We start from the raw sequence: 18,710 nt of genomic DNA, 5'->3' as shown, positions 1-18,710 counted from the left end.
TACTGATACCAGAAAAATCTTCTTATGTACAGTAACTAAGTATTTGTACTTTGTTACTTCCCATCTTTTACCACCTTGATGAATAGAAAAGCATTTCAGAATGCTCAAACCAACAGAAGACCATTCTGGGTTCCACTTCTGTCAGTAAAGAACAAGAATAATGGGTACAGGCTCACTCAAGCTATTCAACTGACAGCTGAAGGTTAGAAAAAAAATCACCTGGTCGTTTCCAGTCTTTAGGTTGTCTAGTTTCAGTGAGCCTGTGCACATGATAGGATCAGATTCCCATTTTTACAGTATGTGCTCTTCAGTTGTGTTAGACAATCCGTCTCAATGTTAGATGGTTTGGGCTAATATGTATTTCTGTTCATCACTGTTGCAGAAAAGTGCTTATTTGAGTTTGTTAAACTTCTGTCAACTCTGACTATTCTCCTCTGACCTCTATCATCAATTGAGTGCGTCTACTCACATAATTGCCTCCCACTGCCAAACTGTTTTTGGCTGGAATGCATGAAAATCTGAGGAGATAAACCATTTCTGAAATACTCAAACCAGCCCATCTGGAAGTGACAATCAAGCCACACTAATATAAAAATTTTTCCCCTCTCTGATTTTAGATGTAAAGGTTAATTTAAGACCTGTCACATATCTGTACCTGGCATGTACCATGTATATTTATGATTTATGCATTGTGCAGATGCCATGTGATCGCCTGATTGAATAACTGAATAAATGAACAGGTGAACAGGTAGTTGTATTATAGTGTCTGGTGAGTATTTATTAATATGTTCCAAGAAAACTTTCTGAAGTGCCATATGTCCAACATGACCTAGATAACATAATGGTTGTGATCCTTATGGTTTGTAATCTATCATGTTTTTTCTGCGTTAGTGTAAAGGCAGCTGCTCCTGTGCATTTGGTCAGTGTGCTTGATTAATCCTATTAAATATAATCAGATGGCATGCATATTAATCAGGCATATATGTCAAGGAATTGTATGGAACACCATGTGTTTAATAAATATTACTGAAAATGGAATAAAACTGAAATCCGTAATGCCTTGGTTTGTGTCCGTGTGGAAGCATGCGTCATTTCACGTTTGCACGTGTTTGTTCCATGTTTGTGTTCGTTTGGGCACGTTGCCGTGCGTTAGACTGGCATCCTATCCAGGGTATATTCCCGTGCCCTCTTTTCGGACCTACACTGCAACCCTGACCTGGTTAATGCAGGTACTGAAAGTGGGTGTGTTTCTTATTCATTTCTTCATCTTAAATAACACCTTTATGCTGGTAGATCTAAAACCTATCCTGGGAACAGTAGGCACATGGCAGGAATACAACCTGGAGATGCCAGTCCAGGGCACCTTGGACATACACACACACACATTCACACACTCATTCACACAAAAATAAAATTTAGTAACGCCAAAGTATATTTTCTCATGTTCTGGAAGGTGAGAGGGGAAACCCATATGGTCACAGGGAGAACAGAATAAAGCTAAAAATCAAACCTGCACTCAGGATAAAACTAAGCATACATTTATATAAAACAGGAGATCAAACATATAGTATTAGTGCAAATATGTATAATATCTATTCAGAACAAATGAATGTTGAATAATTATTAAATCTGTGAGAAACACTGGAAAACAATATAATGAAAAAAATTAATGTGTCAGAATATCTTAGGGGGATTAATTAACTTTCCAAGACTTTAATTAAATACGAAATTCTTAGATACATTTATTGACCTTTTATTTCCACAAGGACACACCACTCATAAGAGTAGAAATGAATGATGTAAAAAAAAAAAAAAAAGAAAATGTTGTCAAAATAATGCAGGGTATGACATTTCAAAGTCTCCTTTGTGTCATTTTACAGAAATCTGATACAACAAACTATAATGTGCCTGTCATGTTTGCCCTTTTTAAAATCCAGACCACAGACAGAACAGGTGTTGGCAATTGCTAATTAGCATAACTAGTGTATTGTATGTTTAGCTGTAATAGTATAAAAGCCCAGAAAATTGGATGTGATATTTAATACTACTACATTCTCATTGGTCAGAGGGTTATTACTTTTTTGTAACTACTCTGCTATGATGCAGGTTCATGTTCAGGGTAAATTAAATGTATTTATTATACATTGCTATTAATATTATTACACATTATTGTGTCAATAGTAACTGCATTCTGATAAAACATAGCACACTTGCTCACATAGTTTTATCCTTACAATAAACAATTTCTATTAAACATATAAAAAAACGATCTCAGTCGGCATGTTGAAGCTGTAATAAACTTTTCTAACATGGAAAAGTACATAGATACAGAAAATTACGTTGTTGCTTTCTTATGTAACCAACTGCATTTTTCTAATTACTATCTAAAGAGATAGTAGAAAAAAGAGGCTGCTTAGGGAGCGACTGTATATATTAATAAAATCTGAACAACAACCAAAAAATTAGTTTCATAGTCAGACAACAGCATAAAAAGAACTATAAAAGTGTCATTTTGTTAATTCTTTTTCACAAAAATATAATAGGTTGGACTGCATCACACTACCTGTTTTTTTCGTTTTCTTTATAACAGCACACTCTGACTTGTTTTATTCTTTATTTAAGCTAAAAGGAATCATTCAATGTATTTCCCCCTTTATTCTGTAATAGAAAGTATTACAATTGTACAAAAAAAATTACTTTTTTTATATCCGAGTATAAACAATGTGCCTGCTTTATCAGGGCTTACCCAGAGCCCTTGGCTCTTAACCTTCAACTGTTTAGCTTCTGGGTTATATTCTGCCTCACAAACCTCTTAGATAAAAGCATCAAGGCGACATATATAATGGAAACCTATATCTGTACAATTAAATCCTTGTGCCTACTCTCCACTTCGTTTTATTTCATTTATTTCCAATTTCCTTTTGTTTGAGACAGGGTGTGTGTGTGTGTGTGTGTGTGTGTGTGTGTGTGTGTGTGTGTGTGTGTGTGTGTGTGTAAGTCATTCAAGTATTTCAGTTTCATCCCAGGAATACTTTTCTTTCTTTCAAAAGAATCTGAGGAGAATTTACTAGCTTTACTTCAGTTATTAGGTTATTTTAACAACGTATGCAAATTCAGCCATTGGCTATGTTTCCAAAAATGACACATCATGCCATGATTGTATCTATCCGTGCATGGCTCCCATCCCGTTCTTAGCTCTAGCTTCTTTTCCACATAGTCACAAGTATTACATGTAATGTATTACAGTGCAATATTCATCTTCAGAGAGATGAAAGCCACTTGATTTGTTATTAGGTTCATAGTGCCAACAGCAAAAAAGGCATAACTCAAATGGATGGGAATTGGCTAATCATATTACTCCATCATCTCCCACTATCGTCGAAATGAATGGGACAAAAACTGGCAAAGTAATATGCTGGTTTTCTCTCCTTGTGCTGTAAAGTATGGCTATCGGGCATTTGCGCTGATTATGCGTCTACTAATGAACTGCTGTATAAAACGAGGAATATTAAAAAATGAAATAGACCTCCGAAGAAGACACCAGAGTTAGCATACTTCACATGCCTGGTAAAGCAGTTTGGGACTGAGAAATTTGTATTTTGTTTGTGATCGGTCACTTCGGGGAACACTAATAATAAATGCATTTGTATTGCATGTGCTAAAGATTTTAATGCCTACTGTATTAAACAGTACTATGTTTGTCATCTTATATCTCATATTTTGTATATATATGCAAAGTGAGGTCCTGAATGGTTGGAATGAAAAATTTAATAAAAATGTCTTTGTAGTTAACATTAAATTTAACCTTTAAGTTAAGAAGGGTTTTTGGTCGGGGAACTGACAGCCAAGTTAAAAGAAATTGAGTGTGTAGTCTGTGCCAGCGGTGAGCGAGTGGAGGGTGGAGCGAAAGTAAATAAAGAAAGCTCTGCTTGGTGAACTTTTGCCTGTAGCTCTATTTTCTAGCATGGAACCAGTGTGTGTGTTACAGTGCTGCCGAAACTCCGTGCTGGAAGCGAGGTATGACGCCAGAGAGACTTCGCCGTGGAGGAAGCAATTTTCATTTAAAATACTAATTAATGTAGCTATTGGTGCCATGTGTCCAAAAAGGTTTTCCATAGCCTTCTTAGGGTAAAACTGAGCACTGGATTTTTCTTGGATACCGCAAAGCAAATTATTTATTTTCTAATTAGGTTATGTTTAACCAGTCACCAGTGTTCCTGTCCCTTTCTTTTCTTTGGATCTGATTGGAGACCACTTTGTGCAACACGGGATGTTCAATTTGAATAGCATGAAGATCCATGAAGTTACTGAACAACTCAAGGATGGATTTAGACTTTAGAACAGTCTGCTACAATGACTTAACACCACAGTTGCATGACTATTTCTGCATTGAAGGCACTCATCAATAAATAACAATGATGGAACTATAATTAATGGGCATTCAGTGCCACCCAGATGAAAAATGAGGTTACCTGTTGAGTCTGGTTCCTCTCAAGGTTTCTTTATCAGACCATCTCAGGAAGTTTTTTTCTTGCCACAGTCTCCACAGGCTTACTCATTAGGGATACACTTAAAAGGTACAAAATTATAGGCACCAAATTGTATAACCTCTGTAGCTCTATAAAGCTTGGACAAAGTCCATTGTTAAAATCGCTATACAAATAAAGCTGAATTAAACTGAATAGAATTTGATTGTATATTTAGATTATCTGCTGATCCTAAATGCTACTCTTTTTGTCGAACCAGTTTCCTAATTTTGCATGATAATAAAATGCACTTGGTTCTTATTCCAGGCTAGTTCATTGCAGCTGCAGTTGTTTAAAACATCTTAATTACTATCCTAACAGTATATATGGGCATTATCAGCCCTGTGCTCTTTTTGGTAGCCTTTTCCTGGTTTATGAAGGTTAACCCAGTTTTGTCTTATTTCATTTGTGTATTCTTGTTAATCATGACTAAGAGAATTTGGCCATTGTTTCACCTCATATTTACACCCCAGTGTAGCAGGAAGTCATGGATAATTGCCTAAGAGTGTTTTTTACTTCAAAAAAAAGGGAAATATATAAATGGGAATCTTACTTATTCGTTTATCTCCACCCCTGTTTTATAGTTGCATGTCTCCTTTTCAATTTAGTTTCTATTTCATATTTTTATTTTTTGCATTGCCTGCCTGTGTTTTGATCATCGCTCCAGACTTTGACTGTGTGTCCTCAATCATTAATGGTTAAGCTTCAAAAGCTTTTGTCATTCACTCCTGGAGCTTTGCAAGCAAGCATTATTACTCATCAATAAAGCAAATGACAAGCGAAAATATTCTCCATTATAAAAGACTGTTTATGCTCTTGCATATTTCCCCTTCTGTGCATATTCAGTAAAATAATTTGTTCCTAAGAATTTTGCAAGCAAGAATGTAGGGGCCCAATCATTATGATAATAACAAATTTTGTAAAGGAGACTGATCTAATTAAACACAATAATAATGACAGTGTATAACTGTCATTACAGGAAAAATAATTTTAGTCGCCCAGCATTTGCACCACTGTACTCCTGTAAAAGAGAGCACTATCTGTCTGTGTTTGCCCATATACAACTCTACAGTGAGCAAATCATCAGCGGTGGGGGTGGTAACCCTGTCACCATGTGTAATGGCTTCCATCTCAAGTTGTGTGAAGTGTGTAAAGGCCACCCGGCACATAGGAGCCAATTAAAATCCAGGGAAAAAGCCCTGCTGCTTGACTTGATTGGTGTAGACCCCTCTTGGTATCGTCTGCTTGTCGCATTGAGTTAGCACCGGGCTTTTGATCCCAGCCTCCAGTCAAATGAATCATTCCCCTTCTGCCCCTTGACCACAGCTGGCAAGGAGGCTTCATGCTACGATGTGTAATACACCATCAGTGAGTGAAAATGGCAGCACATACCTGATATCACACTATCACATCTGCACAGGAAGAGAGCTTAGCTTCGAACTCAGCAGTACTGAGTAAATTACTTTTACGTGGCATAGACATTCTTTAGCAATTACAGCACGAAAACAGAGTGAAATTATATTGTGTAGTAAACTAATAACTTACATGAACAGCATGTATAATAACCATTTTTACTACACCAGTTTTGGTAATATGACCACACCTGCACCTTTTACAACAATGCACAGTATTTTCCTATTTCAAGACATTTGTTACAGCTGAAAATGTAATTATTTATGATTTCTTTCTGCACTTATATAAGTACTTAATATGATTTAATTCATTCTAATCTATTCATGATATTTATATTATATTGTTACGTTATAATAGCTAATGATGTACCCAATAATAAAATGTTATGACATTTAACTTATGATATACAGTAGATTCATTTGATTGAATTCTGATTTATGACTTTGTACACTAAAGACGTACAGCATTGCATCAAAAATATAGCACAGGTTTGGTCAGGTTTTTTTATATGATAAAATATACAGCAGCTGACCGGGAGGGCATTGTTTTGAAAGTCTAGCTTACTATGAGTCACTGTTCTATAACATATTCTTTTATCTGATCATATCATCATATATCATTTTATAGGGGCAGTGGTAGTCCAGTGGTTAAGGCTCTGGGTTACTGATCACAAGGTCAGCGGTTCGAACCCCAGCACAGCCAAGCTACCACTGTTGAACCCTTGAGCAAGGCACTTAACCCTATCAGCTCCAGGGGCGCCGTACCATGGCTGACCCTGCGCTCTGACCCCAGCTTCCAGATGAGTTGGGATATGCGAAAAAACTAGAAATTTCCCCACTGTGGGACGAATAAAGGTTAAATTATTATTATTATTATTATTATCATATGGATTTAGGCAAATATTTTAGATAAAGAAAGTTTAGCTGTCAAAAATTTAGATACAGGGCCAGAGACTCAGGGCAAAGGTACAAAGGGGATTTTTTTTTACAGAAAACCTAATATAATGGTGGCGCGTGCACAACTGAGGCCCAGCATCTCTCCAGAAACAAGATCAAGGACTCTTTACAGCCCAGTCACAATCTTTAACCTCCTTCCATCAAGAAGGAGATACAGGAACATACGCACCAGAACCAGCAGGTTCAGGGCCATTTATTTCCATGCACCATCACCCTACTGAACTCTACACTACACCGTTAGATCACAGTATAAACACTTTATATAACTACTGTACAGTTATATATACAATGTACATACAGTGCCCTCCACAATTATTGGCACCCCTGTTTAAGATGTGGTCGTGGACTTCTAAAAATTCTCCTTTTTTTTAAAACAACATAGAACCCAAATGCAAAAAAAGAGAAAAATCTTTGGTGGTAAAAAAAAATCATACATTTAGAAAAAAAAAAAAAAACTTGAAATCATGTGTCCCACAATTATTGGCCCCCCTAACAATTCCTCTGAAAAATGTAATTTTTTTTTTTTTTATATATATATTTTTCTGTAGTTGCTAAGGTTGGTCAGGGTATCTAGGGACTTTTAATTAGTAATTCATGATATCCTGTTTCCCTGGGGTATAAATATGACGTGACACAGAGGCCTAATTCTCTTACCCATTTGTCAACATGGCAAAGACAAGAGAACACACCATTCAAGTAAGGCAGATGTGTGTCGACCTTCATAAGTCAGGCAATGGCTACAAGAAAATAGCCACTCGCCTTAACTTGCCGGTATCTACAGTCAGAGGAATCATTAAGAAGTTTAAAACAACTGGAACAGTGACAAACAAGGCTGGAAGAGGTCCCAAGTTTATCTTGCCACAACGCACAGTGAGGAGGATGGTAAGAGAAGTAAAAAAATTTCCCAAGCTCACCGTCACAGAATTGCATCAAAGAGTGGCATCTTGGGGTCACAGAGTCTCCAAAACAACCATCAGACGCTCTCTACATGCCAACAAGCTGTTTGGGAGGCATGCAAGGAAAAAGCCTTTTCTCACTAACACTCACAAACGTAAACGCCTGGAGTTTGCTAAGCGGTACTGGGACTTCAACTGGGATCGTGTGCTTTGGTCAGATGAGACTAAGATTGAGCTTTTTGGCAACAAACACTCTAAGTGGGTCTGGCGTAAAACAAAAGATAAGTATGCCGAAAAGCACCTCATGCCCACCGTGAAGTATGGTGGAGGATCTGTGATGCTGTGGGCCTGTTTCTCTTCCAAAGGCCCTGGGAACCTTGTTAGGGTGCATGGCATTATGAACGCTTTGAAGTACCAGGATATTTTAAATAAAAACCTGATGGCCTCTGCCAGAAAGCTGAAGATGGGTCGTCATTGGGTCTTTCAGCAGGATAATGATCCAAAACATGTGGCAAAATCTACACAAAAGTGGTTCAGCAGTCACAAACTCAAGGTCCTCCCATGGCCATCTCAGTCCCCAGACCTCAACCCAATCGAAAACCTGTGGGGCGAGCTAAAGAGAAGAGTGCATAAGAGAGGACCCAGGACACTGGATGATCTAGAAAGATTGTGCAAAGAAGAATGGTCAAAAATCCCTCTCTCTGTGTTCTCCAATCTTGTGAAATGTTATAGGAGGAGATTAAGTGCTGTCTTGTTGGCAAAAGGAGGTTGTACAAAGTATTAACATCAGGGGTGCCAATAATTGTGGCACACATGATTTCAAGTTATTTTTTTTTTTTCTAAATGTGTGATTTTTTTACCACCAAAGTAATGTACTTAAATAAAAGGTTGGATCTTTTTTTGCATTTGGGTTCTATGTTGTTTTAAAAAAAAAAGGAGAATTTTTTGAAGTCCACGACCACATCTTAAACAGGGGTGCCAATAATTGTGGAGGGCACTGTATTACATATTGTATTTTATAAACACCTCATTCTCTACACACACTGCGCCTTACATGCATCTGCACTACTCTTTTATTTATGTGCATCTATGTATACCTTACTGTACATTTTGCCTAATATTTCACATTTACGTGTGTGTATGTGTATGTATATGTACCTTTACAACAATGTCTGCACATTTTTCACTGCTATAGACTTTATATTTAGTCCGTGTACATACGCTTACATATTTATCTGCATTTGTCAATTTGCACCTGTACTATGCAATGATAATAAAGTTCTATCTATCTTTAAAATAAACTTAATATAATCATAAATATACTAAAAAAATACTTTATGATCAGCAAACTGACATCATATCTTGACTTTGCATGTATGTCTAATGCAGGGGTCACCAAACTTTTTGAAACTGAGAGCTACTTCTTGGGTACCGATTAATGTGAAGGGCTACCAGTTTGATACACACAGTTTTCAGTTTGATCTGAAATAACAAATTTGCTCAATTTACCTTTTATTATATGTTATTATTAATAATTAATGATATTCATCTATGTAAAGACACTGATCATGTTAATTCTCATAATAATTTCTCATAATAATTATCAACAATGATTTAACAAAGTAGGAAACAGCTATTTTTAGAAAAGGCCTGCGGGCTACTCATGTGGCACCACGTTGGTGACCCCTGGTCTAATGTATAAATCATTAATTTTAATGTTTCTTTGTTTTATCCACATTAACACATTAATTTGTAATTGACATGCCATAATGCATTTTTACAATCTATAAATTATATATTTAAAACATTATGTAATATTATATAAGTGACTTGACCATAAGATTCCACATTTACTCAGGTTACTTTTATAATAACCTCCATTCTTCTGGGAAATTTTTCCACTTAAATATGGAGTGTTCTTGTGAGATGTGGAGATTTGTGTTCATTCAGTCACAAAGGCTTTAGTAATGTCAAGTACTGATGTAAGTGAGGTGAGGTGAGGTGAGGTGAGGTGAGGTGAGGTGAGGTGAGGAGGTTTGCGGTGCAGTCAGCGTTCCAATTAATCTCAAAGGTGTTTAACAGGGTTAAGCTCTATAGCAGGCCACTCAAGATCTGACCCATGTAAACTATATCTTCATGGAGCTGGCTTTGTGCACAGGGACATTGTCATGCTGAAACAGGTTTAAGTCTCTGAGTTTGAGGGAAGGGAAAATATAATGCTACCACATCCAAAGACCTTCTTTACAACTGTGTGCCTTGTGTAAGAACCACATACTGAACGGCTGGAAAAAACAGGTGTCCTGATACTTTTGGTACATTAAATGTTTGTAATTTTTTTTTCCTCAGGTTTAGTCAATTAATCTCTCACTATAAAATATATTAAATAAAAATGCAATAATTGCATGTCATATGCATTCAGTATATAACCTTTGTAATATCTATGTTATTTGCTATAACAGATGTTACAGAAATTAATTCAACAGAAATGAATCTGTAAATGATAAAGAAGCTTTTATTTTACGGTATATGAACACCAGAAAGTAATCAGTACGCTCCATCTGGTGATTATTGGATGGATTTTATTTGCTGGCAATCTATTCTATCCTTCTATTCTTTTAAATGGCTGAGGTTTCAGTGGTTAAGAAGCATTCAAGAATTACGTAAGAGCTGCGACAGTTTATGAATCATAGCATCTATTCGAACCGCATTCTGTCATTTCTGTCATAGATAATAAAGCTGCCAGGGTTAAGAGCGAGATCAGTTGAGCTGGGCTAAACTCACTCGTCGTCGAGGACATGTGCTAAAAAGAGTGTTTCACTGATGCGTATTTTAATCATAGTGCATTTATTCAGGTCTGGACAGAGAATTATTCCATCCATTTAAATGAACAGTCCCCTCTATTAAATGAATAGCACCCCCCCTCCCGAAATTAGATTGTAGGCTACTCAAGCTTATCTAATGAAAGGCTTAATACACTATACGATAACCAACATGACGCTGTTAATTTAATCTTCCTGTGTTGCAATTTAGCTTGCACTTGGTAGACAAACAGCTCATACTAATTGATCTTAATTCATTTCCTTTTTTCTAAAGTAAGCCATTAATGACCCTCTGCACACCTACTGGGCACTTATTAAATAGGCTTTCCAAGAAAAGGATCTTGAAAAGTTTTTCTTTAACATTAGCATTAAACAATACTGTAAATGTCATTTTTTTACTTTTGGATTTGTAATTTGTTTGGATTTTTCATTCTATTTCATTTGACAGACATTAGAACAGATTATTTCTACCCCCAAGAGATTGCATTTTCTATCTCAATGATAAATTTTACATGCACATTTATGGCATTTGGCAGACGCCCTTATCCAGAACGACTTACAATGACCTTATTCATACAACTGAACAGCTATGGGTTTAAGGGCCTTACTCAGGGGCCCTGGAGTGGCATCTTGGTGTGGCTGGGATTTGAACTCATGACCTTCCGATCCAAAGCCCAAAGCCCAATGTTTACCACTGTTACCACATCCCAAAATATAAAAACTCACTACTTTATATTCTATAACACACCACACCAAACAGACACACACAAACAGACACACACACGCTCTCTCTCTCTCTCTCTCTCTCTCTCTCTCTCTCTCTCTCTCTCTCTCTCTATTTTTAATTAATTAAGTATGCAGATAGTCAAAATACAATATTCTTTTAATCTACACAGTAAAAGCATTAAGTAAGGCTCAGAAAGGTTTTTGTATTTCCTGATTCTAAAAAAATATGCTTAAACATACCTAAATGTGTATTATTTACCCAAAGGCTCAGTGTATGTGTATAGCTCGGTCACGCACATACTGTGTGTGTATTTCACTATATGCATATTGGGATGCTCTCAGCTTCTCATATCTCATGTCATGTTCATTCAAATAGAATGAATAAGAAAGACAGGTTCAGATGTATTGGGAATGAATAATAATACGAATCATTTCATACAGACACACGCTGAGTTCAAAACGTCCTGTAACGTCGCACTCATATACAAATTCAGTTTTACAGTTTGTACCAAGTACCAAGCATATACACCTTTGATTATTTGTTTATTTTTACAAGCCAGTGCAGATATATTGCAGTCAGAACTCGAAGGTGTGCAATATCTGGCTCATGCTTGCGGCCAGAGTCAGCACAGAACGGAAAAAATCTTTTCATCTTTTCCACTGACTGCAACCGGCTCTTCTCTCCAACAGTCAAGGTGAGCTGCAGCTAAACACAAATACACCCTGTAAGTCTGGCCAGGTTATTTTTGCGTATATGTGTGCCTATGAATAGGTAATACGGAGTGACAAGTGATTATGTGACAAAGGATCATGGGAATTACAGTAAGGAATGCTGACATGGGAGTGATGGTGCTGTTATGACTTATTTTTGGCCACTTGCCATGTTATTAATTCTCCAAACAGTGCAAATATAAAATATGGTTATTTCATATACCAATTTAATACCACAAACAACTCCACACACACTGTGTGTATTAGGTTTTAATATACTATTTTTAGTTTCTGTGGTTCAATAAACTATTGCTATTAGAAAATGTCTGACCTGAATGCAGTGAACCATAGGAATATATACTGATAAAAAAAATGCAGTGATTTTATTACAGGGAAAAAAATGCTGTCTTCATTTCCTCCTGCTGACTAGGAGTGTGTAGTATTACATATATACATATTTTCACATATTATCCACTAGCAAAACGTAAAAAAAATTGTTTTACGGTGGGCCTTTCTATAAATCATTCTTTCGTATCTCCTGGGATCTACTGAATAGGATCAATATTTCATTCACAACTTCACAGAGCATCACCTGGACACACACATGATGTACACACCAGAAGAAGCAGCAACAGCAGCAGCATGCCCCAGGTGCAGGCATCACCGTCCTGTGTTCGTCCATGCACTTTGGCATTCCCTTTCATACAGCTCAGAATCAGAGGGCTGAATCTCATTAAACTGTGTCAGGAGTTCCCAGCACAAACGTTAAAATATGCAGCATATCAACTTACGTGGACTGAATCTTCTCTGGAGGTAGTGTTGGAAATCAATTGCACATTTGGCTGGCTCTCTGTAGAGCTCTTGGATATCCAGATCAATACATGAAACAGATAATCATTTGGCCATGTTTAGCCATCTTATCCGGGAAGCTGTCCTCATTGCTTTTTATGTGGGATTGCTGTGGTTTGTATATACGGGCTCTGTAAAAAAAAAAGGCTGCGAATAATAATGGGCTGCTGCTGCTGCATGGTAATGCACACACCATCATTTGTCCCATACTCCCTCTGTAGGCTGAAGGAGGAAGTGCAACAAAACAGTAAGGTATCTGTATGTACGCATCTGTGTATACAGTATATATTAGTGTTTTAACTGTATTAATTTTAGGAAAAGGTATAGAGAGTTGAAAAAGGACTTAAAAAGTAGCCTTTTCCTAGAAATAATAGATAAGAATAGACAAGACTCCTTTTAGTTTTGTTTTACCAACTATCTGCTTGCAGAGATTTAATTATTATTATTTGACCATAGACAGAAAGTCTGATGCGGCAGGTTCTGAAAAATGCGTCGAACATCATTCAACCAGGAAGCTGCTTTCCAAAATACAATCGAATTGAGACCTACTGTTTAATCGCAGCAAGAAAGAGCAAAGGAGAGAACAGCAAGCAGCTTATGCAATCCCACACCGGATTAAATAATAAGCAACCCGCTTTATTTTTTTTTGCAGAGCAGATAAAAGAGCTTTAAACACTCCTCCTTCTTTCGATTGAAATGTCAATCTGTTACTTGTCTGTCTCAGCCAGCACTGAGCAAAGAAGATTAATATACACGTGTGATCCTACGGTGCGCCCAGGCGCTTGGTTTAACCCCTCCTATGGTGCCTGCGATGCCTGTGGCCCCTGAAGAACTACGGAGGAAAAACCAAATGGGTGAAGAGAAAACCGAAGAGAAACATCCACACTTTGCTCATTTCCTTCCTGGTAATGCCTGGGCTTTTGGCCAAGCTTCCCCTCAAGGATGTTCTACCCTGAGAGCTCAAGGGTCTGTGGGGCAGCTTTGCACTGCTTGTGCTCAAGTGCCTCATCTATACACAGGCTCCAAAATTAAAACCGGAAGGGGAGAAAAAAATTGTAGTATGCCAGAGGCTCTCCTCTGTTGAGAGCAACCCTCAAAGCAAGGCGAATTACTCCTTCGAGGCAAGTTCTCGATTTAGCCTGAGGATGCCTCAGTGGCTGAAACCAAATCCATCTTAATGAGACGGTAGCAAAAAAAAAAAAAAAAAAAAAAAGAGAGAGAGAGAGAGAGAGAGAGAATGCCCTCTAGACCATTGATAGGCCAGTCATGCAAACTGATTAGACAAGCCTTGGTGTTAGCAACATAAACGCTTCATGTCACACCATGCTACAAATTACGATTAGCAGATCATGCCTAATTAAACTCTCTATGAACTGTGGCTGGCTGACCCTCCAATGCTCTATGGGGGGCACCAAGACCATGCATCTGCAATCTTCTAAGGGTGATGGGTTACAAATGCACACTAACATCTGATCAGATAAAAAAAATGTAATCTGCAATCTGAAATTAAACAATTGCACTGGGTTTCTTAGCAATTCACCAGAAAATCTATATTCTTTACTACCTATTACAAAAGCAAGCATTAGCAAAGAGCACACAGGACAACAGAGCAGCATGCAAACATGTCACAAAACTTTCATTAGGTACTGAGGATTTTACCATATAAAATCAAATAACATGCAATCTACACTGCATTGAGGTTCTGTATATAAACGAAACCAAGTGCATTAATTACATAAAAAAAAAGAATTATATTTAATATACACATTTGCATTAATCAAATGCACTGATTAGGATCTGTTTATTGTTTGCGTTTCGGTTTGATACCCAAGAACTAGGTCAGCGGTCACCCACTGTGCTTCAGGAGACCTTCGGTCGTGCTGATAAATGGACAGATGGCTTGAGAGATCTCCAGACTTGACTTTCTAATTTCTAATATTTCATATATAATTCTATAGTGAAGTTTAGCTGATTAGCTAAATCATTTTTATATTTTCAGGGGAGTGAGTGTGGAGATCTAGGGCACGAATGCCCAAACCCATTTTTGCATATTTTCCAAATGCATTCTGACTAAATGCAATAAATATATTTTCTGGTGGTAGATACTGTATATGCAACCAATTCCATAATATATATACCAGTTTACAGGCTACTTGCAAGAGAGTTCTGAATCTATTCCAGTTTATCTGCTCCAGCTAATCATGAAGAGTGATTATCTGGAGCAGGCATGTAGGATTGTGGTAATAAACTCTGGAAGCTGATCTAGAGCATCCACGATCAGAAGAAGCATGCATACCCAAACTGCACTCCTGGCTTGTCCTTCAGCTTGGAATGGCAAGTACAGTAGAAGAGCTCTTGTCCCACTCCTGGATTAAAAGTAGGCTGAGTTTAACCAGATGTGGATGCTGTCTTTTTTCTTTTTCTGCTTCTTTTATCTTCAGCAGCTCCTCATCAGCATCCTCTATGGGCTAAGGAAAAGGGTCAGCGGAAGAAAAGGTAATCCGGTCCTGATCATGTCGTGCTGCGCTTCTCGTATTGCGCAACACCGGTTACCCTCATGCACAGTTCCACCGGACACACGAGGTGGTGTGTGTGATGCTTTAGATCTTGAAAGTTTCCATGAGAAGTGCAGGAGAGAGAAAGAGAGAGAGAGAAGGAGCACCTAGATCGCGCGCACGGGAGCGAAGAACACGATCCGCACGCGAGCTGCTGGAGAAAACAGTAAATCCACAGGGAGCGTGACTTCTACACAGCACGCGTCCATTATCCAGCATTCAAGCTCGCGATCACAGGAAGACAGGAAAAGGACTGTCTTCAAGCATGAGATTCAAAGCCCAAGGTCCATCCCTGCTCCTGCTCCTGCTCCACCAGCGCAGCTCCTAAAGCGGGAAAGAGCAACTCTTTCTTTTCAAAGCGCTCCGTCCGTGCAGAAGATGAGGCCCCGCCCAGTGCGCTCTGATTGGCCGAGCTGTCTGAATGGGGTGGAGAGATACAGAGAGCGAGGGAGAGAGAGATCGCAGAAAAGAGTAGAGTTTAGCCCTGAAGGCAGAGCTGTGGAATTAGAGTTTCCTCCCAAACGTTTTAGTCTGATTTAGTAGGCTGCACATTTGCTTGAGACTCCTGGCAAACCTGCGTTCCTGCTAAAACTCTCTTCCTTTTTTTTAATCTTTTTTTTTGTAGCTAAGATCATAGTGGTAGTTTTGCATGTAAGCACCTATCACTGAATATCCAGTGCCACCCAGAAGATGAGGATGGAGTCCTTTTAAAATCTGGTTCCTCTCAAGGTTTCTTCCTCATATTATCTCATTGAGTTTTCCAATGCAATAGTTGCCACTGGCTCACTCATTAGGGATAAAATCATTAGGAAGATCCTTAAAGGTATTAAACATATACATTCCAACTTTATAGCCTATATAGCTCTTTGAAGCTGCTTTGGGACAATGTCCACTGTTACTAGCGCTCTACAAATAAAACTAAATTGAATTTTAAAGGTAAATTTGAATTATCTGCTGATTCCAAAGGCTACCCTTTTTGCTCTTCTTCTCTCAGTGATGCCTTGGAAAATATCCAAATGTCTAACCAGTTTCCTCACTTTGCATGCAAATGAAATGCATCTTGTTGGAGTCTGGTTTATTGCAACTGCAAATATATTTGCATCTTAAAACAAACTTATAGTCACTTAATGTATACATTCTTTTATACAACTTTAAAATTCATAAATATTAATTTAATTCAACTTCATTTGAAGAGCTCTTTTTAACAGTGGATACTGTCCCAAATCAGCTTTACAGAGATAACGAGTTTATAAAGTTAGATTAAATGTGTATTGTGCCTATAAGTTTGTTCCTTATAATATATAAGTCTATCCCTAACGAGCGAGCTAGTGGCAACTGAAAAACTCCCAAAAGTGGCATGAGGAAGAAACCTTATGAAGAACCAGACTCCAAAGGAAACTTCATAGATCTTTAAGATGTTGATGTGGAACCATCTTCGATTTCATATAGTGGTCTCCAATTGAAGAGAACTTCAGGAGTATGGCGTCGGGATAAATCAGGCAGATCTGAAGAGATCTGTTCTAAATCTTATCAGTGGAAAGTAGTAGTATGTTCAGAATATTGCTCAAAGTTACCCTATGTCATTATAAATTGATTGTCATGATATATTGCCTTTAACCAAGAAAAGAGTGTAGAATTTATAAAAAAGAAATAAAGAAAGAAATAAAGAAATGTCCAAGTGAGACATGCAAGACTGGCACCTTGTACTTTCTTTCCACTTATTCATTAATTGTATTTTTAACTTGTGCGTTTTTTTATTTTAATCATATTTGTGTAAATGTGGTTGATAGGAAGTATGCTACAGGTTTACTACATGTGAGCAATTGAATTGAGCTCTGTCATTAGAAATTTCAGAGTATTAACATACTGTGTAAATAAAAAATAAAATAGATTTCACTCAAACTTCACTTTTCTTCTAATTCAGCCACAGTCACTCTCAAATGCAGCTGTAGTGTATGTGGATTTTTTTTAATTAGCAAGTATTTTGACACATTTCCTTGTATTGAGAAAAAAATCAAATGTTTTTATTTTTTATTTTTATTATATTGTAATTTCGTACAATGGAAGAATAAGGGTTAATATTTGTTTTGTCAAAGTTTTCAAGAGTTTAATATCTAATTTCACTTGATAATTCATGGATGCAAAGTTTAATGGGCAAAGTAACAGCAGCTCATTGTATTGTTCCATTGTCCAAAAGCTGGAAAATAGACACAATAAAACATTTGAAGAAATCCTCTGATGTTGGTCTCATTCTAAAATCTTTATAGTGAGAGCATAATGGTTGAAGTTTTGATCTTGCATCATCTACTCCTCCACTTTTGGAATTCAACAACTACCCTTAGGCTTTCATTTAAAAGTAAGTTTCAAGTAATTGGTTTTTCTATTCTCAGTTCAGGGAATGTGTCGAAACTGGTGTCCCTTGTAATCACACAGATGCCACAGATGTGGAGGATAGAGATTCATGTGCTAAAGCTCTGGAGTTTTCCCTTCTATTAAAAAAAGAGCTTCTGTGTCATATTCAAAGGCTTTTCATGGGTACTTATTAGCAATCTGAGACAATATACACTCTGTATTAGAATTCTGAATTTTAAAACAATACTTTACCCTTGTTACAGTTTATGTTCAACCCCTAAAGGCATCACTTTTATTTGTTAGACCTTTTTAAAATGGTTAAAGTGCAGTGTTCTGGAAATACAAACTGTTTAATGGTGAGATTTATATAGCATACTATTTTTAATATATTAATTCATCTTGTCTTCTTTTAGTTTAGAGTTAACCTACAAGACTTTCCATTGCCTTGTTTTTTAACCTCTGGGCTGCTCTGATTACTTTTTTGAAATGCTTTTATTATTCAGAATGACATGAAGACTTTCCATCAGCTGCTTAGAGCATTCTCACTCGACTGAAAGGGAAAAATAGCATATTATTTTTCTCATCTGTTAGGAGTGTTATTGCACTTTCAGCAACTGAAGCTTAATGGTTCACACCAAAGTAATCAGAGGCAGAGGCAGAAATCCAAAGGAAGTTTATTATGCACTAATATTTGAAATTTATAATGTACCCTGACAGCAGACATTTTCAGCTTTTATATGGTTCACATCCTTGTTGATATTTAGAGCTTATTTTAGAAACTAAGCTCAGTTAAAAGATATTACTGAAACATCTGCATTAGGATTAAATCTATCATACACAAATTTAATCATTTGATTAATTATAACCTATTTATAGAAATAAAATTAATCAGCAAATTTTAAAGTCT

At 37.1% G+C, this 18,710-nt stretch overlaps 1 protein-coding gene across 2 annotated transcripts in view; it reads right to left on the bottom strand.

The window, feature by feature from the left end:
• The window catches only part of brinp2 (bone morphogenetic protein/retinoic acid inducible neural-specific 2), a 121,560-nt gene extending 105,783 nt beyond the window's left edge, over positions 1-15,777 (bottom strand). For both annotated transcript variants that reach the window (XR_006926244.1, XM_046852431.1), the window contains exon 1: positions 15,193-15,777. The gene's annotated coding sequence lies outside the window, so the exon portion shown is untranslated. The remainder of the gene's footprint in view (positions 1-15,192) is intronic.
• Positions 15,778-18,710: the final 2,933 nt, after the last annotated feature.

Source organism: Silurus meridionalis, chromosome 6 (assembly GCF_014805685.1).
Source record: "Silurus meridionalis isolate SWU-2019-XX chromosome 6, ASM1480568v1, whole genome shotgun sequence".
Classification (NCBI taxonomy): domain Eukaryota; kingdom Metazoa; phylum Chordata; class Actinopteri; order Siluriformes; family Siluridae; genus Silurus; species Silurus meridionalis.
This window is presented reverse-complemented; position numbering and strand designations above follow the sequence as displayed.